This window comes from Dermacentor variabilis, chromosome 3 (genome assembly GCF_050947875.1).
Source record: "Dermacentor variabilis isolate Ectoservices chromosome 3, ASM5094787v1, whole genome shotgun sequence".
In the NCBI taxonomy this organism is placed as follows: Eukaryota; Metazoa; Arthropoda; class Arachnida; order Ixodida; family Ixodidae; genus Dermacentor; species Dermacentor variabilis.
The window spans coordinates 114,788,768-114,813,147 of NC_134570.1; positions in this window are offsets into that span (position 1 = coordinate 114,788,768).

Genomic DNA, 24,380 nt, shown 5'->3' on the forward strand with positions numbered 1-24,380 from the left:
CCGAACTCCCTTTGCACTACAGCGTTTGTTCGCTTATCTCCAAAAGCCCTAACTTTCGTCGAGTTGGCATCAACGGCAACCGTGCCTGATGGCGCTGCACAACGGTAGGCGACCGAGACACACGAATCACTTCGTCCCTCTCAGTCACGGCCTGTTGCCCAGTTTTCTTCAGACGTGTTACCAAGTCATATATAGTTAACTTGTTAGTGCGATGCTTTTGATTCGGTATTTTCGTTATATGCTTTCACTGACTTCGCTACAGAACAGCGCCGAGATCCAAGCATACGTGGTATCACGTTCAAGCTCACAGCTGGGTCAAGTGATCCTTCTCTTCGCGTGTTACCATTCCAGGGCGGCACTTTATATTGGCGCACCATGCGCCCTAGTAGACCTCAGAAGCTGCTTGTCCTTCACCGGCATCTTCTTATGAGTTCAGTCCCAGCTGCATTATCTACCATCTTTTTTTCACATCAGGGAATTTCGTACGTACGGCCGTGTCCGGCGACAATTTTTTTTGCCTGGTCGGTACCGATCTGTCTACCGCTACGCCGCTTCTTGTGTCAGCGCCGGAAGGAGCCGTCTGTGCTCTCGGCTGGTCGACTCCAACCTCTTGACGTTCCTGCCAAACCCTTCTGTCATGTTGTTTTAGACCTCCTGGAACCTTTCCCCACATCCGATTAAGGCAACTAGTGGATTTCAGTCGCAACTGATTATACAACTCGGTTCGCGATCCGCAGCACCCGTCCAACAGACGTAGCCGAGTTCCTGTTCCACAACATAATTGTTCACCATGGCCCTGTTCGTCAACTCCTTACCGACCTGGTCATTCCTTCCTCTCTATAGTTGCGGTCGACTTGCTCCGCTCCTTTTCTACCAAACACAAACTTAGTACAGCATGCCATCCGCAGACCACCGTTGTTACGACTTCATCGAACAATAACCGACATGCTGTATATGTATGTTTCTGATGAACATCGTGACTGCGATACAGCTCTCCCTTTTGTCGCGTTCACGTAGTGAGTGAGTGAGTAAAGACTTTATTTGAAAACAAGGTATTGACAGATGGCCTTGTTGTTAGGCAGTCACGAGCCCCTGGGCCCGGGCGGCTTCTTCAGCTCTCTTGATGACGTTGGAATGCAGGTCAGGCTCGGAGATGTGCAACACGGCCTCCCACTGCTCAGTATTACTTATTTCCTGATTTGTGTAACTTTCGGCTGGGCACGACCACATGTAAAATTTTTCACGCCATGACAGTGCAGGTTACTCGCCATTTTATTCGTTATATGACCGAGATCCAGGGCTTCCTTTTGATACAATACTTCCTACCTTTCAAGAGTCCGTGTCTGAGTATGTATACACAGGCGATGTCATTTCTCTAGCCGAGGAAGCACGCCAAGTTGCTCATGACGCCTTTGTCATTCTGAGAACAAGCAGAAAAGCATTCATGACAGTCGTCACCGACAGGCCAACTGCATTCCCGGGCATTTTGACCTTCTATGAGCCCTCACCCACCGCGGCGGCCTCTCGGAAAAACTTATGTCTCGCCAATCCGATCCTTACCGAGTCCTCCGTCAGGTGACCGACGTAACCTGCAAGATCTCCCCTGTCGCACCTAATACTCGCTCCATCCAGACTTCCTGTGACGTCCTTTATGAAAACCGACTAAAACCCAACCATTCTTTTTCTGCCTACGAATTACCAGGTGCGCGCTCCCACGTCGCATGAAAATATGTGGCACTGCTCTGCACAATGGTGAGGAAGATGAGCACGAGCTTGGGACTTAAGAAGACAAGACTTGTCTTTATCAACTACTGTGAATTACTGTACATACTTTAAATACGCTCCCCGTCTTCTTTCTTCACACCGCCACAATATTATTTTAAAGCAAACCTAAAGGGAAGCTATAGCTCTTACATGCGAAATGAGCAATCCTGTTTTCTGACAACCACTGCAGCAAAATAAATAAGTTATGTTGAACTTAAACTGTTAAAACGTGGCTTCTGAATGCGAAATTTTTATTTAACTGGCACCTTTTCTTTTACATAAATTCTGAAAAAGTTTCAAGGAGTGATACGTGAAATACACAGCTCTGTATCCCAGCAACTAAAATGAATATCGCAATTCTTTAAGCTGCGCCTAATATTTCATCTAATGTGGATAAAAACGATATATCATGCGCCACCCTGAAATAGACCACTAACTTCAGAATATGGCATTCGCAAAACCATTACAAGCGTTGTAAAATATTCACATAAGTCGTAAATTCATACATCACAAATCTCCGATCGAGATGTTCCAACAAATGCAGTTCACAGGACTGCGATATTAGTTTTTGATGCTAAGTAACGAATTTGTAAACTTAGTACTTCTATTTTTTTTTTCAGGTTTACCACTTTCCGACAGTCTTGTCAAAAATGCCATGGCCTAAATTAAAACTATTAATGCTGCAATCACTGTGGTTTACCGTTCCCTCTTCAATGCAAAAATTCTCATTCAAATCGGTTGAGCAGTTTTCTCTTAAAAGCATTTATGCGTTTCATATATACTTAAGGTGCCGCCACTGGAGGTAGACCTGAGCTATAGCTTCCTCGTAATGCTCGGCAGGTTCTATAGGAAACCCACGAAACATAAAGCTTACTATACGCAAGCCCGGGGGTGCTGTGGTGCACAAATAATAAGAAAAATAATGAAGAAAGAAAAACCAACGGAACCTGCGCGGAAGCAGTTATCTCGGCCAGACATCTGATCCAGAATGCTGACGAGCTATTTGGCCAGCTGTCCAGCAAAATCATCGATTAATTGGCAGTCCAGTAAGTAGCGGACTCGTTTCTAAGTGCCGAGAGGAAGCAATAGACTAAGAGTGTGATTCTTATTATTGTGTTTTTTTTTTTACTTGTGGGGCATGACATACGTCTTGCCGCAAATTTTACAATGAAGCTGCATACCTCTACCGTCCAAGAAGAGGATAAGCAAAAAACTCCCCATACGTGGGCCAATCCCGGAGATGTGGAATGCCGGGCCGACTCGTGGCGTCGCCGAAGCAAGCGTTAACCACTCCTCATACGTGGGCAGATCCCGAACTTAGTGCGATGCCTCGCTGACCCGCGGCGGAGGCGAAGCAGGCGTTAAGCACTCTTCATAGGTGGTCCTATCTCAAAAATGGTGCATTGCCGGGCCGGCCCTCGGGGGAGGTGAAGCAGGCATTAAGCACTGCTCCTACGTGCGCCGATCCCGAAGATCGTGCAATACGGGTCCGGCCCGCGGCGGAAGTGAAGGAGGCGTTAATCACTTCCCATAGATGGGCCGATCCCGAATATAGCGCAATGCCGGCCCGACATGCGGCGGAAGTGAAGCAGACGTTAAGCACTCGCAATACGTAAGCCGATCCCAAACATAGTGCAATGCAGGCCCGATCCGCGGTCAAGGTGAAGCCGGTGCTCAGCGCTCCCCATACGTGGGCAGATCCCGAAGATCGTGCAATGCCGGGCCGACCCCCGGTGGAGGTGCAGTTCGCTATTAGGGGCCCACATAGACAGCTTCGCTAGTCATCATTCTTCACAGAGTGGAAGGGCACTGAGTAAGGTCCTTACTCCACGTGATGGCGAAAAAAACGAAACAGATTGTCGCGAAAAGGGAATACCTGGGGCCTCTTTGCTTTCTTTCCGGGAATTTTGTGGGCTCCTCGACGCGGGGGAAGCCTTTGTACAGAAATAACAGCGACGGCGCCGCGGGCATGTGCTCCCGCCCGGCAGCCGCTGCCGCACCTGAGACGTCCCTACGTGCACATCACGCGTCCTTTTCCCACGCTCGGCTGTCAAAAGCTGATTAGTTATGGTCAAAGTGCTTTTGTATACGGAGTGTAGACGCGACCATTTTGTGACCCTTTAAAGTCTGACGCTTATTGAATGATGTCGGCGTGCCTTATTGTTCGGAGTAACGAAATAACCCATCGGTGGAGAAGCCTGTCCCTTGGATGCTGCGGAAACTTACTTAAGGGATAGTTTGAGCAGTTTTGAGGAGTGAGCAAGTAGACAGCAGCAGACGGCACAACATCACCAGGGGAGACCAGGCCGGTCAGGTAGGCCGTCGACGACGGGTATGACATCGTTTTGTTTGTAAATATTTTTACAGTTTAAACTTGAGGTAAATGCCAAGTGAATAAACCTAGTTGTTCAAATGCGACTCTCGTCGTCGTACCTGCGGACCTGCACTTGCACCTACCGGAGCTCATCCCCCTTCAACTTCGGCTCTCTGGTGAGCTGATGCGTCTGATATCTAACGGCTGCGTCACTTCGCTACAATACATACAGAATCACTGGGTACGAATACGCACCGACGAGCTCGCCACACAGCAACGGGCACACCCACAGCGACCAACTCTTGTCGAGTACTTCGAATGCATGACCGACTTGATCTCTAGGGCATTTATGCATGGAATGTATTCGCTTTTCTTGCAAAACGACGTCATCATAAAGAAGGAATTCGTAGTTCCGCCCGAAAGCCGAAGTATCGATTGCGATAGCAAACTAGTGGACAGCTATACGACGTTAGGATAGTAATTTACCGGCTCTATAAACTTGCGAACATAGGCATACTAACTAAATTAACAAGCACGGCATCACGCGCGCGCAAATAAACATGAACACATCTCACTCGAGCGCTACTGAAATTCGCCGTTAAAACGCTGGAGTTAGGAAGCACGGCAGTAGCAGCGAGCGAATTGCCCTTCACGCTGCATTTTGCATCAACGTTATCTAAGCCGCGAAAACACAGCTCATGGTGGACTCTCTCCCGCCGCAGATGTTTTTCAACACTCACGGGACCAGACGGGTGCTCGTGGCTGCCGGCGGCGCCCGGAGTACAGCGTGCTCCGTCCGTTCTATCCACAGTAGACTTTGTCTCCGTTGCATGTGGCTTTGAAGATACAGCCGCCTGGGCGGACGCGCATGGCCGCCCTGAGGAGAACACGCCCCTACCCTCTCCCCCCCCTCCCCAGGATCATTGCGCTCGATGGAAGACAGCACTTCCTGCCCTCTTTCCTTAGTTTAATGCGCGAGATTCAGCCGTTATCGCAGTATCACCGTCGCTTGCTTTGACTCACAGACAAACATACGGCGAGCGGCGACGATTTTATCGCCCGTCGACTTCATACGGAATCTGGTGGCGCAATTGATACCGACAGCATAGACGCATTTCGAGGGTCCTCATAACTGCTATCGCAACAAAACTATGGGACAGGCCGTGCCAACTACCTTTTCATTGTGCCTTAGCACTGAGGCCACGAGTTCTGCATTTCCTTCATTATGATTTGTAGTGGCAGCAGCATCGGCGTTGCATGAAAGTTACGTAGACGCTCACGAAGCTTCGCCCAATTCGTCGGACTTGACAATTTCTACCACAGTTTCATTCCCCATTGCGCACGACTTATGGCTCCGCTAGACGCTCTGCTGGTAAACAAACGCAAACAAGTGCTTCAATGGACTGAAGAGGCCAGTGGTGCTTTCACAAGAGTCAATTCTGCCCTCGCCGACGCCATGCTGCTTAGAAATCCAAAGCCAGACGCGCCCACTGCCATCATGACCGACGCTTCAAACTCTGCCGTTGGTACCGTTCTGTAGCAATTCATCAACAGTGCGTGGCACCCACTCGCCTTTTTCTCCAAGGAACTGAAGCCTGCGCAGTCCCGCTACAGCGTGTTCGACCGTGAATTACTCGCCGTTTACCTGGCTATCAGTCATTTTCGCCATTTCCTAAAATGCCGTACCTTCACTGTCTTGACTGACCACAAGCCCCTTGTGCACGCATCGAATCGTTCGGCGTCCTGTTACTCGGCCAGCGAGATTCGACACCGTTCCTAGATCTCCGAGTTTACAACGTTCCGCCCACATCAATGCCACCTACAACGTTCCAGCCGACGTTCTGAGTTGCGTCAATGCCGTTTCCACGTTTACGACGGAACCTTTCATCATCGATGTCGATTCACTCGCCAGTCAACAGCGTGACGACACTGAACTTCGTACGCTACGGAATTCTTCGACGTCCCTGAAATTGGAGGACATTGTTGTGACTGCAGATGATACGTCTGTCGTCTGCGACACTTCTACCGACACACCTAGGCCATACATTCCGGCATCCCTTCGCAGACGTCTTTTCGAAACCGTGCACAACATGTCGCATTCTGGCATGCGCGCGACACAGAAGCTCCTTTCCAGACGTTTCGTTTGGCCTCGGCTAAACGCGCAAGTTCGCGATTGGGTTCGCTGCTGTTTGTCGTGTGAACGCTTTAAGATCCAGCGTCACCCCATTCCGCCTGCCAAGTATTTTCTTCCACCGGATGCTCGTTTTGACGCCGTACACCTGGACCTCATCGGCCCTCTCACACCTTCGAAAGGTTATTGCTACATACTGACATGCATCGACCGCTATACACGGTGGCCAGAAGCTACACCTATATCTGACATCTCAGCGCCCACTGTTGCAGCAGCTTTCGTATCTACATGGATCGCAAGGTTCGGCTGCCTATCCACAATAATCACCGATCGCGGTCGGCATTTTGACTCAGCTCTCTTCAACGAGCCACTCAAACTACTCGGAACGACGCGTTCCGCACGACTGCTTACCACAACAGTCCAATGGACTTGTTGAACATTTTCACCGGCATCTCAAGGCCTCCCTTATGGCGCATGAATCGCCGGAGAAGTGAGTCCTGCATTTTCCCTCATCTTACTTGGCATCAGAGCAGCACTCAAGAGCGACCTTGGTCGCTAGTGTGCTGACCTAGTCTACGGCACTCACCTACGCCTTCCGGGAGATTTCTTTGTCGCCACCACCAAAACACCGATGCCATCACCTGCCCACAACGTTGGCTAACTGCAAGCTTTCTTCAGCCAGACACGTCCCGTGCCTACACGTTCACATGAAGCAAGGTCCCGTACGTTTCTCCCGCACTCACTTCTGCTACCCACGTTTTCATGCGTAACTGTGCCGTGCGGAACCCTTTGCAGCCACACTACTCCAGGCCATATTGTGTTCTCTAGCTTCGTCCGACGACTTTTGTCGTGAATGTCAACGGCCGATGAGACACAATTGCCCTGGAACGTCTCAAACCCGCCTACATCAAAGCACCCGCGCCAGCGACCCCACGAATAGGCGACGCAACCCTGTTCCATCCTTCGACACCGCCTCCGTACGTGAAACCCAAGACCAACGCCAAGACACGCCACGTCACATGGACTTTCCATCGTTCGTCGAATTTTCCTCCTCTCTAGGGGGGAGCCCTCTGTAGCGGCAGCCCCATCGGCGTCGCATGCGAGTGACGTAGACGCTCACGTCCACACGAGGCACGAGCGGCTGGCACGCTTTGGCACCGGTTAGCGTTCCGAAAGAGATTAAAAAGAATGCTACGCTAAGAGAAGGAGTGTCGGTTTTTCCTCTCCTACGAGAGCCCGAGACTGTACCGGTCTACGTGGTGGCTTGTCGCCACAGTTTGGTGAGTGTGGTTGGTCGGGGAAGGTTTTCGATGTCGCGAATCTTGGACGGCAGTGGTCGAATGCCCTTAGCGTCAACGATATGACCGAAGGATTCGAGTTCGGGTTGGCCGAATTCGCTCTTGGCGGCGTTGATGATAATTCTTTTACTGGCAAGGCGTGAAAACAACCGCAAGTGGTGAAGATGCTCGTTTGCGGAAGAGCTTGCCACGAGAAGGTCATCAATGTATCCAAAAACGAAAGGCAAGCCTCGGGTGACAGAATCGAGGAAACGCTGAAACGATTTCCCCGCGTTCCATACGCCGAAAGGCATGCGGAGAAATTCAAGAAGACCGAAGGGTCTGGTGATGGCGGTCTTGGGAATGTCTTAAGCAGCAACCGATATTTGATGATAGGCGCGAACGAGATCGATCTTAGAAAAGATCGTCGCACCGCGCAACGCTACCGTGACCTCCTGAATGTTCGGTGAAGGGTAGCGATCAGGAACTGTAACGTTGTTTAGTGCCCGGTTATAGCCGCATGGGCGAGAGTCTCCCGTCTTCTTAGGCACCATGTGAGGTGGTGATGCCCAATTACTGGAGGAAGGGCGTTTGATGCCAACTTGCAGCATGTGCTCGAACTCCGCGCGAGCGATCTTTGGTTTCTCCGGGGACAAACGCCGGAATCGGAAATATACAGGTGGGCTGGAGGTGACGATGTGATGGCACACGTCATGTTGCACCGGTTGCGTCCAGTCCGGCAGGCGCGTCAAAGTGGGAAACTCGCCCAGGAGCGCGGCGAAACGTTCGTCCAACGTGGCAGAAATAGGCGTGATCGGCGATGTGCTTGATGATGAGACGCCGGGAACGGATAGCTCAATCAAGCAGTCGATGAGACGGCGTCGTTGGACATCGACAAGGAATCTGTAGTTCTGCAAGATGTCTGCTCCAATGACTGCACGACGTACGTCTGCAAACCAGGAAAATCCCGCGGAACGCTTGTTGAAGGCCAAGATTTAGCATCACGGAGCGTGACGAGAAAACTGGAATCCTGGTGCCATTGACGGCTTGCAAAAACGACACAGGTGTCGCTTTTCGGTCGTAGTCGAGGGCGGGGAGAATGCTTACGTCAGCTCTTGTGTCGACTAAGAACCGTTGTCCCGTAACTCTGTCCGTCACGTAGAAAAGGCGACTTGTGCATTGGGCCGGACCACTCGTCGCCGTAAGAGGTCGGCCGGCCTGTTTACCTGCCAAGGGCAGGGACGCCGACAGTGAAGGGCGTCGTTTCCAAAATGGCGGATGTAGTAGCAAACGCCAGACGTTGTAGTTGATGTTTCATTGCGGGTGCCTGTGCGTCTTGATTTGCTGGAACTACGGCTGTGTGGGCGACGAGATGACGTGCGGCTATGTTCCACTCCGCAGATGATGCGTTCCAGGTGCTCACACAAGGAGTCGAGCGTAGATTGCGGTGCTGAAGAGCAGGGAAAGGTTTGCAGGGTGGTTGTATTGTCACCATGGAGACGATGCCGTGGCTGCGATGGTTGGGCTGGCTAATTCCATTACTTTGTCGGCCAAAGCGGCAAGTCCGGTAAGATCCATGGTAGAGGCTGTCGCCAGGACCATTTGCACGTTAGCCAAGAGTCGTTGCAAAAACAATTCGCGCAACAGCGCGTCGTCAATGGATCTCGCGTTGTTTCTGAGCAGCTGCCTCATTCGGCGAAGAGGTTGACTCGGGCGTCGTTCGCCGAGTTCTTCAGTGGACAGAAGCTGCTGGATGCGAGAACGCTGTGAAGCTGCGGTGCGCTGTAGAAGGGCTGCCTTTAGATCATCATAGGCTGCGGTAGACAATGGGGAGTTCAAAAAACCTGCTACTTTGTCAATGGAGGCGGGCGAGAGCGCTGCAACGTCGTAATGGAACTTTGAGGCTTGAAAGCGGATACCAGCGACTTGAAATTGCAATTCGGCCTGAAGAAACCACGCCGAAGGATGCTGGTCTCAGTACTGTGGGAGGCGGACAGCGATGGCCGAACAGGCGGGCGCACCACGTTCCTCGGAAGGGTTCGGTCCTTGAGCTCTCGTAGCGTTGATCTGGTCCATGGTCGTCTCTACCACAGGCGCGTATGGCAGAATCACGTCCGGGTCACCAAAGTGTGGACGCGAGCGTCTACGTAACTCTCATGCGACGCCAATGCTGCTGCCGCTACAGATTAAACAACAGGGCACCTTGGTTTCTCTCTTACAGTCGCGAGGTACAGGAGAATTGCTACTGCCGCTCCCGAACGTCGATTTTGCCCTCTACTAGGGGACGAAAGTTTAGACTTTGTAAGAAGCCAGGTTTCAGGTAACTTACACATCTAGTAGTAGTTTCTGTGGAATTATTTGTGCTTCTAATGTACGGGTGCGTCACAAAATGTCCTAAATATCGATATTTTTATACCCAAACTGAAAAAAACGCCTCATTTACTACTAGCCGCAAGTGACGTATTACATGGACTCTTGAGCACTAGCACCCGTGTGGTCTGCTTCCCTTGCTTGTACCCTTTCAACGCTCCAGCCATGTCAACCAACAGAGGGATTACGTATTTATTTGAAATTTGTTTTAATAATCGATGGGATGAAATCAGCAGTTTTTATTTGAAGTGCTTAAAAGGAAAGGGGAGCGCTGATACCAGCTAACCGCCCGTCTAAAGGCACACGAAAGTGGAAAAGAAGGCAGTATGAATTATTATTACGGATTGTATGTAATAGAACAACTCCACATTTATGGTCTTTCCGGGTATATACACACATTTATCAAAACATGTAATTGGGATGACGAAGCGAACATGCATCACCACACACTTCTATCAGATCGTTCATGCACCTGGGTCTCATCCAACTCAGAGTGAAGCAAATGTCAATGAATTGAAAGAATTTACGCGTCAGGCGTGATATTCGTCTGTACGTTGAGCGCATGCATTCTGAGAGGCAGCGACGTTTGTGTTTTATAGTTGTGTAGTGCCTCATGGTGCTGTACTTCTACGCATGCGAACAGTGCACTTGTGTGTTCTACGTTTTTGTCCTTGTCTTGGCAACGCAAGCTAGGCATGACGAATACATGCGCAAGAAAATGAATTCTTGTATAGTTCGCTCTTCACCCTCGAAAAATTTCTCTCCATCTAGACTTCCATGTCAATTCAAGGGGATAAAATCACATGTTATTGCTAAATGTGCCCCATACAGTCTAAAGTACGCATCTCGCCCGTTCAAGACAGACGCCTTCCCCCATATCCTAACAAAACTTTTTGGAGCTATCTGTTCTTTCAATGATTTTATTTCTTTCCGCATAGCTGCCATTTACAATACTTTTGTGACACTTCGTCATTTACGCATCACATAGGCTCAAGCATAGAAAGCCATAGCTTCGCACCCTCCATCGCTTTTCCGGTTGCAAAGAAATGAAAATAAATTGGTGCTTTGTAAATATCATTCAGATTTCCAAACCGAGTTTCTGTAAGCATAGCGAATTATGACAAGCAAAAAACACAGAAAAGGTACCCTACTCATAAATTTTTGAACCACCAGAACGCCGTCGTAAATTCAGAAACGGGTATGGCTTATGCGACTTTCGAGCTCTTCAAAACTCGAGTGGTGTTATGTCCCTAAGAGTCGATGCGCAAATAAACTGAAAGCGAAAGCTGGGACAAAATCATCTGTTATATTAATTAAATGGTGAGGGGACCTAGATGTTCAAGAAAATTTTGCCATTTGAGGGCAATGCGAAGCCTTTCCTCTCCGCAGTGATCGATTTCGCTCACGTTCTACAAGGTTTCTACCTTTACATTACCATTGTTTAAAAAATGGTTGCCCACCATTTTGATTGTTTCATCATTTGACAGCTAACCAGCCCCAAGTCCTTATATGCTTGGTGGTTGTACTGGCCAGCAATACTAGCTGTCAAATCAGGCAACGCTGGAATTCGATGTATAGGGCTATTGCCATTATATTTAGGCACCAGTATTAGTAGAAACGGGTCAAGCTTGATAATCTTCTGACATCGTAATGGTTTACCGATATTTCAATATTTGCGAACACACGCGCAAACTATAGATATGTAAAAATAACTTCGACAAGGCCGTTTGAAGAAAAAAATTATTTCTAGTTTATTCAACGAGAGAAACGGAGCCTTCATTAACTTAGCGTATTTCGCAATCCACCACTTTTGTGTCAACACAATAACCGCTTCTGCACATACCAGCTCTGCAGTTCTTCTTGGGATCTCTGGGGTGGCGAAAATACATTTCCTGCAAAAGATACACTAGATCAGAAAGCTGGTCCTCGAAATATTGCATTGTTAAATAGGAAAATAGTGCAGGATAAATGGAATTGCAATACTTCCTGAAGCTGCTGAACTATTAGATCTGCCATACTAGATGGCCCGTACTACGAGCGTTTCTTTACCTGTATCCGGAGTAATAGTGTTTTGCAATGAGCCTTAAGCAGATTGCAGCCACCACCATGTTAAATTGAATTCGAGGCCTTCTGCTGAGCAGCACAGCTGCACAGGATCTCATCCACATAGCAGATACTATGCCAATATACTATATTGTTACAGAGAAGAAAAGTCTCTCTATTCACTGAGACACAAGGGGAGCACCCAGCGGGCAGACGTCTTCTGCCCGGCTCCCGTGTTTGTCTCGCACTGTACTATTTTCCCCATCGCACGCAATGATCGTCAGAAGAAAAATTCAGTAGAGGCAGTTACGAGTGCTTCTGTGTGGAATACGAAAGCAATATGCCGTTTGCAGACCCTCAAAACGCCATGAACGCGCTCATGAACGGGTCATGAGTGTGCGCACTAGGCAAGTCTTTAGTAAGTCAGAACTGTAGAGCCCCCTTGGCGTCGGGAAAGCGTTCCTTTAGTGAGCCAGATGGCTGCGACGTGACGTGTGGATTCACGCAAGCACTAGACACACATTTAGTCTGACAGAACCGCGTAGCGGCTGTGGCGTCGGAGGAACGTGTTCGTCTCGCACCCGGAAGCCCGGGTTTGATCTCCTTTCGGAAAAAAGTGTACCAAATTTTCTTGCCAATGTCGTTAATTTAGTTTCTTTACAGGAACCTGCCCGAGCAATGGTGCGTGAACCTGCGCATTTTAGGAGGAATTTTGCTCTCTATGGTGTGGGAGATTTCTGGTACGGTCGTTCGATCACGCTAACGGATGTTGGAGTAATACCGCATATAACAATTTTGCAATAAAAAAACACATTTGCGTTTTCTATGTAATTAAACGTATAAGCACAAAACACGCAAATAGGAAGGAATGGTGGCGCCGTCGTCCTTACTTTTTTAAAGCAGCAGAACGTGTTCTTCATTCATTTTGTCGACGGCTGCACGCGTATATTCCATTTTTTTTTTATTCTATTAGCAAAGATGAAACACAAACTGTTGTAAATTGCAAGTTCCATAAAACTTCACTGAGCAATGTCAGCTGAAGTAGAAAAATATAAAGTGGCAGCATGGTACACTCCTGTAACACGTCAAGGCGAAAGCCTGCTGCACACTTGGTAATGCGCCAGCTCGAATTGTTACGTTGCTGCTTTCGCACTTCGGCTTATTTGGCTCGTTTACGACGCTAAGCGTCGGCTTCGCCCGCAAGTATAGCGGAGTTAGACCCGCACCTACGACGTTTCTCTTCGACTTCACGTTGTATCCTCTCAGCAGGGGATGAAAACGTATGCTGTCCTGTGTGTTGTAGGGGTAATTTAAGTGCATGCATGCACTGTTCGCTTCACTTTGCTGAGCGCCTATAGCGTCAGCATTACGAGGGTAACAGCCATTATATTTTTGCTTGCTTACGGGGGTATGAGCCACGTGATTTTAAAGCGCAGCTTTTTTTGTCTTTTCATTCGACTTTCCCACTGCTGCTGCTGCGCGGTGCTGCGGCCGGTGCTGTCCGGCACGCGGCTAACGCCGGCCACGTCAGGACGTAGTTAAGACGCACGCCACTAATGCCAGCCGCGGCGGGAGGAGATCGAGACGCGGCCCTGGACGCCCGCACGCCAAGTTTCATCCTAGACGCCAGCGCTCGTTTCTCCCCTGGCGGAACGATTTCACCTCCAACGGGTGCATGTTTCCGCCGCCGCTTCCCTTCACGACCGCGCCCGCGTTCAGTTCGCGCTGCGCGCGAGAAGCCTGCTGTTTGCGACGGCGCCTCTTCGGATGACCAGAAATTATGATGGTGTTGTTTACTGTCACGACAGCAATGTAAACACGACAAGGTTGATGCCACCAGTGAAATTCTGCCGATAGACAAGAAAATGGTAGGAAAAAGATCAGACGACAAGCATGGATTAGTGCGGTGCGCCGAACGAAGTAAACAACTGCCGAACGAAGCGAGCTCGTTCATTGATCACTCCTGATATATGACGGTTTTTATATGTAACCCTAATGAATTTAATAATTACTCGGTATATACTATTTTATCTATATAAAAACTTTCAGTTGTTCGACCAGCGCTTGCCCTGTCTTCTTTCTCGTGTTTCGTTTGTATGTGCGCTGCCCAAGAATGGAAACCATTTCTCTTTTATGCGCTAGCAGTGGCCGAAGTTCACGCGTGCCGAGAAATGGAAAATGTGCACGATACATTGAAAATGACCGGAGTTCATTCCTGCATCACCACTGCACTGATCAATCGAGTTACTGCACGATACACGTCCGTATCTTGATCGCGCCTGCAATGCTGAAGCAGGAATGATTACTAATACTTTCAACTTACGTCTCTTGAGCACTGTTAAAGAATGGCCAAGCTATTTACATTGCTGTCTCTATTCTATATTGTAAGGGACGTGCTAGTGAAAGTTGTGTGCGCATGTCGTACTTGTGCTATGAAGCGATATATTTTGTTTATTTCTGCAGTGTCGATGGAAGTCCGTTGTCGCCATCAGCTAAAACACGCATTTGTAGCAAAAATTTTGTGAGAAACTGCAAAAATGACTTTAGCCCGTATGTATGCGCCGCATCGTATGTGCCGACGATTTTTCCGGTGCCATAAACGATGTCGTTTCCAATTACCTGCTCGGCGTCACTTACATGGCTAAGCAGGCGCTGCCCTTTCGCCGCATTGCAGACATAAAAATAATCATCAAGCGTACCGATCTTCTTAAACGCAAATAGAAGTATGTACAGTCTGTTTCACACTTAGGGGGAAACCTCGGAACGTATTGCATCGCGATGCAGCAAGCAATGGAGTCATGCGGCGGTAGCATCTCGAGCAGGCGCAGACGCCCGAGGGGCGGAGCCGTGATCTGCGTCGTCTGCTACAGCGGCGCGCGCTGGCCACATTGTCGGGAAGCACTCTACTGTCAGGGGCAGTGCATCGATTTCATCGGTACTGCTTAAACTGAGCTGATATTTTTTTTCTAAACGTTGTGCGACGCCAAACTCTGAGCCTTCATTGGCGATAATGGAGTTCCACAAACTTCTTTTGACAGCATGCTTCGTTTGTTCTTTCGAAAGGCCGGAGTAGTGAGCGTGTGCGCATATATTTCTTCACTGTGTGCGCTACCGTAATAAGCAACGACAGCACGCACCAAGATGTGCGCGCAACGTGCTCAGTCTTTATTTGACTCGAAAGGAAAACAAAGCACTCAACAATGGTAACTATAGGGGTCGAACACGATGATACAAACCGATACAATTAAAGGAATGTTTTAGGTTAAGACAATGAGCTGGAACTGATTTTTCTCGGCAACCAATCACTACACCGGACAGACCCTGCGCGCCGGCGGGGAATCGGACACGTCACGCTCCGAGCTTCAGTTAGTATCTCGTCATGTCCGCAGCGGCAGCGATGGCAGCGCTCATCCTGGAATGCAGTGAAGTGTAGAGTGACTTGATCAGGGATGTGTTCATTTGCAGCACGTCTCAGTCGGTGACAATGGTGGATCGAAGCCTATCCTCGGGCGACTGATAGGGGGGATCGTGCGCCAGTGATACTTTCAACGAGCCCCAGACATTTTAAATGATGTCGGTGCTCGGGAATTGAGACGGCCAGTCCAAAAGAGTGACGGCGCGCTCTTCCAGCAGTTCTCGCACTACACGAGCAGAGTGGATCGGCAGCCTGTCGTGTTAGAATGTATAGTCGCCTTCCAGGAACGGGCCGTCAAGAATATATGGAATCAGTACGTCGTCTGTGACTGCCCTGCACCTTTCAGCGATGAACTCACCTTCGAGTCGTATCCGTGGGCATCGCACAACGCTTAGTAATGAATACCGGCTCATTTCCCGCAGTAACGATGATATCGGCGCGCTGCAACTGGCAGCAGAACGCTGCCCGACAAGGCGGCCAGCGCGCGCCGCCGTAGCAGACGAAGTCGTTCAAGACACCGCCCGTCGAGCACCTGCGCTTGCGCGAGCTGCTGCCGCCGCCTGACTCAAGCGCTCGCCACATCGCGATGCAATGCGCTCCGAGTTTTCTCCTACGTGTGAAACAAATTGTACATCGTCCATCGAATAAAACGTCCACGCACACACACGTAGAAACACACCGCGCGCGGTATGAAACGTGTCCAAACATGCGCAGTGCATAAGGCAATCAAGGCGGTATGAACGAGAGATGGGATAGGCGTGCCACCCGCTAGTTGAATTTTGCCCCGCATGCGGCGCTCTCAACACCGGCACTGCAGCGCCGCTCTCGGTGCCGTTCTTGTCTATGTCACAAAAACATAAAAGACATGCGCTGTCAGTGTTATCTTTCATAAATTTATTCATGAGCTATCATTCTCAAAATTCTGAGGAATAACTTTGTAAAGAATGTAATACAAGTTATGCGCCCCGTGGACGGCCTGCGTGATTTTGGTTCAGAATAATTATTCCCCAAGTGACGCCCGCCGCGTCGACATGGGATTTTCTGAGAAACAGGGCCTCGCGTTAGTATTTGACAGAAGTGTGGCACGAAGGAAAGACGACCAGAGAAGCTCGTGTCAGTTGTGAGTGTAGTTGGACCAACCAACCCAAGCAAGAGTTTTACTTGAGCATATTTCTTCCACATTGGGCCCTTTCGTTCAACAAAGCTTTCGCACCGATCCTGCCATTTTGTGCGTCAACTTGATTGCCGTCTCAACTTGCCAATCTCGAGTGACACCAGTCCTGTCGTTTGTGTGAATGAATGAATGAATGAATGAATGACGTTTTTTATTTCTTTTCACATTGAAAAAGAGGAGACAGGACTAAAAGCTGGGGTACAGCTTGACGAGGGTCCCGCCCCCTTATACGTTTGACAGCAGAGCACTGCAGAAACATCACAAAAAATGCAACACTTGCAACAAAGTAATACTGGAAACAAATGCACTTTCAACAAAAGAAAAATCGAGTATAAAATTACACAAACTACATAAATACTTATATACACATACAATTTCGCATTTATGCATATTGCTATTTTTTACTAAATGCAAGGTATTGTTGATTAACATAACAATACCTAAATGGTCGCTGATATCTGTATAAATAATATCCGCTATTACATCATCAAAGTAAGTGCTTGTGATGAAACTATCTAACAGTGTGGCAGTTTCCTCAGTAACACGTGCTGGCGCTGCAATTACATTGCTCAAACTGTTCGAGATTATCAGGTTCTGAAATTATGCTTATGGTGTGTGTGCATAAGCATGTCTACATTACAGTCACCTCCTAGAAAAAAGTTAAAATTTTCATCCGCAACATGACTGAAAAGCTTTCCGGTGAAACTCAAAAAGCGATTAAAATCGCCGGAGGGTGGCTGGTAGATGACGCAAAAAAGATTGCCGCGGTTTCGGAGTGTAAGTACTTCGATATCAGAACTGATAGCGCACAACTCGTCCACCACTTCACATGCGGTGCACTCCTTAACACAAATGGCAACACCGCCTCCGCATTTTCCTTCCCGATTTCGATAAAAACTTCGATAGCCGGGGGGACAAAACACTTGTGACGTGTTAGTGTATCACGTTTCCGTAAGTATTATAGCCGTGAACGGCACATTTATGCTTTCCAGGAGGATTTACATTTCATCAGTTTGATTTACTAATGAACGAACATTTTGGTGAAAAAATGACAGTGATGGTCTTTTTGCATTCATCAGTATGCTAACATCATCTAATAAAAAACCCATGACTGACACGAAAACATAAAGGAAAACACAAAAACGACTGAGCTTTCCTACACGATGTTCCTTAATTTATCCAGGCTATTTATGAGAACAGCAGGCATCCCAGCCGATTTGCGAACCAATATCTTGGCGTTTCTGGTCCACGCATACTGCCATTTACAATCTTTCCTCTATGCTTCTGCTTCTGTCCTTCTGTCCTCTATGATGTGCTTCTGTCCTGGTCTATTGCGACTTGCTTTTTACTCGTTCATCAAGCGTGGGGCACCGAGCGCGCGAGCTCTGTTCTCGAGGGAGGCGATGACGATGCGCATGAGGCATATCGCTACACCTTCCCCCCGGAAAAGAGGGTGCCGTCCTGGCGACTGAAGGGGAGGAGGAGATGACCGGGTCATAGTCATGTTTGAGTCACTGCATGTGCACCGTCTCATTTCCACGGCGACGAAGTCAGAGGACAGCGTGTGAGGCTCGACAACGTAATTGAGAGGAAATGTCTGTTGCACGACGCGGTAGGGACCGTCGTACTTGGCTAGGAGTTTAGAAGAAAAACCGGGGATGGTGGTAGGTATGCACAGCCTAACTAAACAGTCCGGCTGATATGAGCTCGTGGGTCGGTGGTCATCGCGACAGAACTTTTGGTGCCATGGGTCTTGAGTCGTAAAAGAGCGGGCGAGCTGGCGGCATTGCTCGGCTTATCTGGGTGCTTCAGACAGTGGCGTGCACTCCGATGGGACAGGTCGGTAGGGGAAAAACATGTCGAAGGTGCAGGAAGGTTCACGGCCACATAAAATGAAGAATGGGGAAAAGCCTGTCGTGGCCAGCGAAGCGGTGTTGTATGCGTAGGTCACATATCGGAAAACGAGGTCCTAGTTGGTGTGATCGGACGCAATGTACATGGTTAGCATGTTGCCCAATGTGCAATTGAATCGCTCAGTAATGTCGTTAGTCGGCGGGTGATAGACAGTAGAGGTGCAATGGACAGTACGGCATGCAGTAAGGGGCGCGTTAACTACCTCTGAAAGGATGACATGTCCTCTGTCCCTGAGTAGCTCCCGGAGCGCACCATGGTGAAATACGAAGTGTTGCAAGAGGGAGGAAGCAACGCCGCGGGTGGTGGCGGTTGGTAGGGCAGCTGTTTCTGCATAATGCGTGAGTTGATATACGGCAACAACAATCCAGCGATTCCCAGCAGGTGTGTAGGGTAGAGGGCCGCGGAGGTCGAAGCTGACGTGTTCGAATGGTCGACAGGGGCACGGGATTGGCTGCAAGAGACTATTGGCACGCGCAAGGGAAGCAGAGATGAGGCGTGGGGCTTGGAGTGTTGGTGCCAACTGGTCTTTATTCTTTGTGCCCCAGCCCTTTCTCGGTGGCCGGCTGGCTACGGTCGACTGCGGTCGGCTATGTTCCGCGCTGGCAGCACCGCGGCTTATGCGCGGCATCTTTGTGTTCACCACAGCACTCCCCCCTAGTGAGAACACGAACGGAACCAACACAACAAAACACTCGTGCGATTAGAGGTTGAGGCGATTGGGCGCATTTAGACGTCTGCCACTGCGTGTGTGTGGTGCGAGTATCAGGCATGCGTGCATTTTCCGCCCTGGTGGAAACCACTGCCCTGGGACGAGGCACTTTTGTATGGGTTCCAGGCGACGGGGTTCAGGTGGGTGTCATAGAGTGCGTTTCCATGTACGCAGGTTTAAGTCTGTCCAACGAGACAACTTCCCGCCGCCCCCGCATTTCTATAGTGAACGTCTTCCGCCCACGACGGAGAACCTTGAATGGCCCATAGTACGGTGCTTGTAGTGGTCGTCGTACTGCGTCGTTCCGCAGAAAGACGTGACTACATGACTCAAGCTCGTTGCTCACGTGTGTCCTCCTCCCTGTGGGCTGTCGCGGTGGTGTAGCTCGGAGCTTGTTCATGATGTCACGGAGGCGAGATGCGCAATCGCTGGCGGAAATGCGAGCTTGCTCTTGGCCAGATACAAAGAAATCACCGGGCAGACGTAGCGTCCTGTGTAGACAAGTTCCGCAGCGCTGCAGCCGATATCTGCCTTGCACGCTGTGCGTATGCCCAAGAGCACGATAGACAATGCTTCCATCCGAGAGTCATGTTCACTTGCCATGAGTGCTGCTTTCAGCTGCCGGAGAAACCTCTCGACCATTCCATTGCTCATCGAGTGGTAGGCCGTAGTCGTGATGCGCGTAGCGCCAATGAGTTTCGTCAGACTGGCGAACAACGCAGACTCAAATTGGCTTCCTCTGTCCGTTGTAATGGAGGAAGGCGCACCAAAACGACATAGCCAGTGGTTGACAAAAGCGCGAGAACAGTTTCGGCTGTAATGTCGGGAATTGGGATAGCTTCTTCCCACCGCGTGAAACGGTCGACCAAAGTGAGCAAGTACGTTTGGCCCTGGCCAGGTGTCAATGGTCCGACTATGTCCATATGAATGTGGTCGAATCGAGGATCTGGTCCTGGGAAAGTTTCCAATGGTGTCACTGTGTGGCGCTGAACCCTGGACCGTTGACACGCAAGACACTCGCGAATCCATTGTCGGGAATCGCGCTTGATGCCAGGCCATAGGAAACGTGCCGTGGACAGCTTCTGTGTCGCCCGGATTCTTGGGTTTGAAAGCTCGTGTAATGAAGCGTATACCTCCCGACGGAGGCAAGCAGGCACGAATGGCCGAGGGCTACTTGTAGATGTGTCGCAACAAATGTCTCCTGCTCCGCGCAAAGGAAACCACTGTAGCATGAGTGACGTCGATGTTTCCTGCAAACGGCGCATTTCGTCATCGTCGCGTTGAGCTGCCGCCACTTTTGCGAGGTCTATTCCGATGTGAGTGATGGCATTTACTGGGCTGCGCGACAGAGCATCGGCGACAGCGTTGTCTACTCCCTTTATGTGGCGAATGTCCGTGGTGAATTCCGATATGTTGGACATCTGCCACAGCCCGCGGGCTGTGTGCGTGCCGCCATCAGATTTAAGGGAGCGTAAGGCGTAGGTGAGAGGCTTGTGATCCGTCATTACAAATACTTCCGTCCCTTTTATGTAATGACGAAAGTGCCGGATTGCTGCGTAGACGGCCAATAGCTCGCGTCCGAAAGTGCTGTAACGCTGCTCGGTGGGTGTTAATTTCCAAGAAAAGAAAGCGATCGGTTGCCATATTCCTTTGTTCAGTTGTTGAAGGACAGCACCCACAGCTTCGTCCGAGGCGTCGACCATGACGCACTCTGGGATTCCCGGTTGCGGGTAGGCGAGAAGTGTGGCGTCAGCGAGGTGTCTCTTGATCTCTTGAAAAGCCGCTTCGGCGTCGTCCGTCCAGAGCAGCTCCCTAGCAGCACCTTCGTGTGTTGACAGCAGGCGGCGGAGAGGGTGCAGAACGGCCGCGCACCGAGGTACGAAACGTCGGTAGTAATTTACAAGGCCAAGGAACTCGCGGAGCAGGCGCTTAGTGGTCGGTCGTGTAAACTTCTCCACAGCTTTAACCTTGTCTGGATGAGATTGAATGCCAGAGCTTGAAACAACATCGCGAAGAAAAGTCAGCTTCTCGGCACCCAGCTCGCACTTGTCCGTGCTCACCAGGATGCCATGCTCCGCCAGGCGCTGAACACGGATCGCAGATGCGCCTTATGCTCGTCCGGTGAAGTGCCTGCGATGAGTACGTCGTCGAAGTATGCATAGCAGAAGTCGAGGTCATGCTAAACACCGTTGATAAAACGCTGGAATGTCTGTCCGGAGTTTCGCAGGCCGAACGGCTGAAACACTCAAACAGGCGTGGTTATCGCCGTCCTCGATACGTCCTCTGGAACCACGGGGATTTGATGGTACGCCCGCACGAGATCAACCATGGACAAAATCGACGCACCATGTAGGCTGGACGTGACATCATGAATGTGAGGTACCGGATAGTGGTCGGGCACGGTTGATCGACTGAGGGCTCGATAGTCGCCGCAGCGTCGCCAGTCTCCTGGTGTAGACTTCGGCACCATGTGCAGTGTAGACGCCGACGGACTAGCGGACGGGCGGATTATGCTGAGCTCGAGCATGTGGTCGAATTCCTGTCGAGCTGCTTGCAGCTTTTGCGGAGACAGGCGATGTGGGCGTGCGTAACCTGGTGGGCCTATGGTGACAATGTGGTGGCATACATTGTGTTTGACGGCCGCGCTGGCCGGTGGTGGCCGCGTCAGTTCGGGGAAATCACCGAGGATGCCGGTGAATCGTGTAGCGCCCGGCGGTGCTACGAGCGTGGGGCTGAGGGGTGGATGCCTGGATGGCTTCCCGCGCACTTCTGCCTGTGACAGGGGGTCTTGTAAGCGCCGGTTGCGGACATCGACAAGCAGTCCCAAGTTGCGCAAAAAGTCCGCTCCCAGGATGGCCAATTTTATGTCATCCACGGCGAAAATCTACCGAAACGTCCTATTGAGGCCCAGGTCCAGCGAGAGAGAGCGCTGCCCGTACGTCGATATCGTCGTATTGTTGACAGCTTGCAACGGTGCTGCGCACGGCCGTTTGCGATCGGCTGGCAACGCCGGCACGACACTAACTTCCTCCCTTGTGCCGACTAGGAAACGAAGCACCTTTTTCGCGATCGGTCAGGAAGAAAACCGATGGGCGACTGTCAGGCGGGGCGGGGCACTGGTCACCCTCAGTGCTGGCCCGGCGCGTTTCCCGAATTTTCACATGGTGACACACAGTTCCGTGCAGCGTTGTGGAATTTGCCGTGGTACCAGTACACTCTGCGTTGTTGTGGTTGTGATGCGGTACGCTGTCGTGTTAGCTGGTTACCGCGCGAGTGTAGCGCTGCGACGGTGTCTGCTAGGCGAGAAATTTCCTCTCGCATCTCTTGCAGGGAATTGGCAGACGGTGCGACTGCGTGCACCGACGTTACTGTGGGCATGGTGACAGCCATGAGTTTGTCGGTGAGCTCGGCCATCTTGGCAAGGTCTGTGTCGCCCGACGCCATGAGGCCTATCCGTACGCTTGTGGGAAGCCTTTGCAGGAACAGTTCCCGCACTAACCGGCCGTCGCTTGCTATCACGCCGCCGGCCACTTGTTGCATGTGGCGTAGCAACTGGCTGGGTCGGCGGTCGCCAAGTTCGGCCTCCCGCAGTAGCTGCTGGAGACGCTCCGGCTCTGTAGATGTGACATGGCGAATCAGTGTCTCTTTTAGCGTCTGGTAGGCGTTCTCTGCGGGTGGTGTTAGCAGTAGGTCCCGCACCTCGCTGGCCGTCGCAGCCGGGAGGCTGCCCACCACGTGGTGGTATTTGGTGCTGTCAGCAGTGATGCCGCGTGCAGCGAACTGCGACTCAGCTTGCATGAACCAAAGTTCCGGGTGGCCAGTCCAAAACGGAGGTAGCTTGACATCAAGTACGGCTACCGTGGGGCTGTCGGCGTCGCTTCGCTGGTTCATGGCAATCACGTCCGGGTCTCCAATTATCGGCACGCGCGTGGGAAGCAGAGACGAGGCGTGGGGCTTGGAGTCTCGGTGCCAACTGGTCTTTATTCTTTGTGCACCGGCCCTTTCTCGGTGGCCGGCTATGTTCCGCGCTGGCAGCACCGCGGCTTATCCACAGCATATTTGTCTTCACCACAGGACCACAAGGATGGCGGTCAGGAGACTTTTACTCCGGGATGCTGTATCTTGGAAGCCATCTGCGACCGGCACAGAGAGAAGGAGGAGGAGGAGGGAAAAACTTTATTCTGGTCATGTACAAGGTGTTGCCACCTGCCTGGCTAGTCCCACGTTGAACCGGGAGGTCAAGCCTCCTAGCCCTATCACGGGCGTACTGGACAGCCAGGACTTGAGGGATATGATCTCGAGTTCGGATCATTCCTGAAAATCGATTCCGGGAAATGCCAGGGCCGAGCGACCCACACTCCCAGAGCAGATGTTCAAGCATGCATATCTCCTTTTCGCATGCTTTGCATATAATCTTCACGTCTGTAATGTCATACCATCCCTTTATTTGGGCAGGTGAATAATAAGATTGTGTTTGACCACCGCGCGCTGTGTTTTCGCGGCTTAGTTGATGCCGATGAGAGACGCGGCACACAGGTCAATTCGCTGGCTTCTGCTGCCGCACTTCCTTACCCCAGCGTTATGAAAACGAGTTTCACGGTCATCGAGTGAGATGTGTTGATGTTTGCTCGTGCCTGTTACACCACGTTTGTTATTTTGTTAATATGCCGTTGTCTACAAGTTTTTACGGCCGATAAAACTACTATACTTAATTCGTGTAATTAGCTGTCCCCTAGTTTGCTGTCGCAAATATGTGACTTATTTAAATTCCCTTTAACAAAGTGTCCGCAATGGGATCTGAGAAAATCAGGAGCATACAAAGAGCAATCTGCTCCCCAACAATAGATAAATTCGATAGTGCTATCCATTGCTATCGCGAAAGGATTCATTTGTTTTTTTTCATGGTAATTTATTGTATTTTTCTGATTATCTGTCAGCTCAAAATATCACTGTCACGATCAATATTTCGATCGTAACTCTACGACCACTCCAGACAGCGTTTAGCTGTCGACGTCACCGTCATGCTCAGTGTAACGTACTAGTGCGATAACATCGTGACGCGGCGCACCGTATGATATAGATACGAGCGAAAGTGCGCCGGGATGAGCCCAGAAGAATGATGGCTTGATCTCACGTACCCACGGGAGGAAGGCTGAGAGGAAGCGCGTCGCCTTTCATCGCTCCTACGCAGCTAGCGGAGAGGGAAAGAGGGGGGGGGGAGCGGGTTCTACTCCGGCAGAATCTATGTTTGGTGTGCATGTACGTGGGC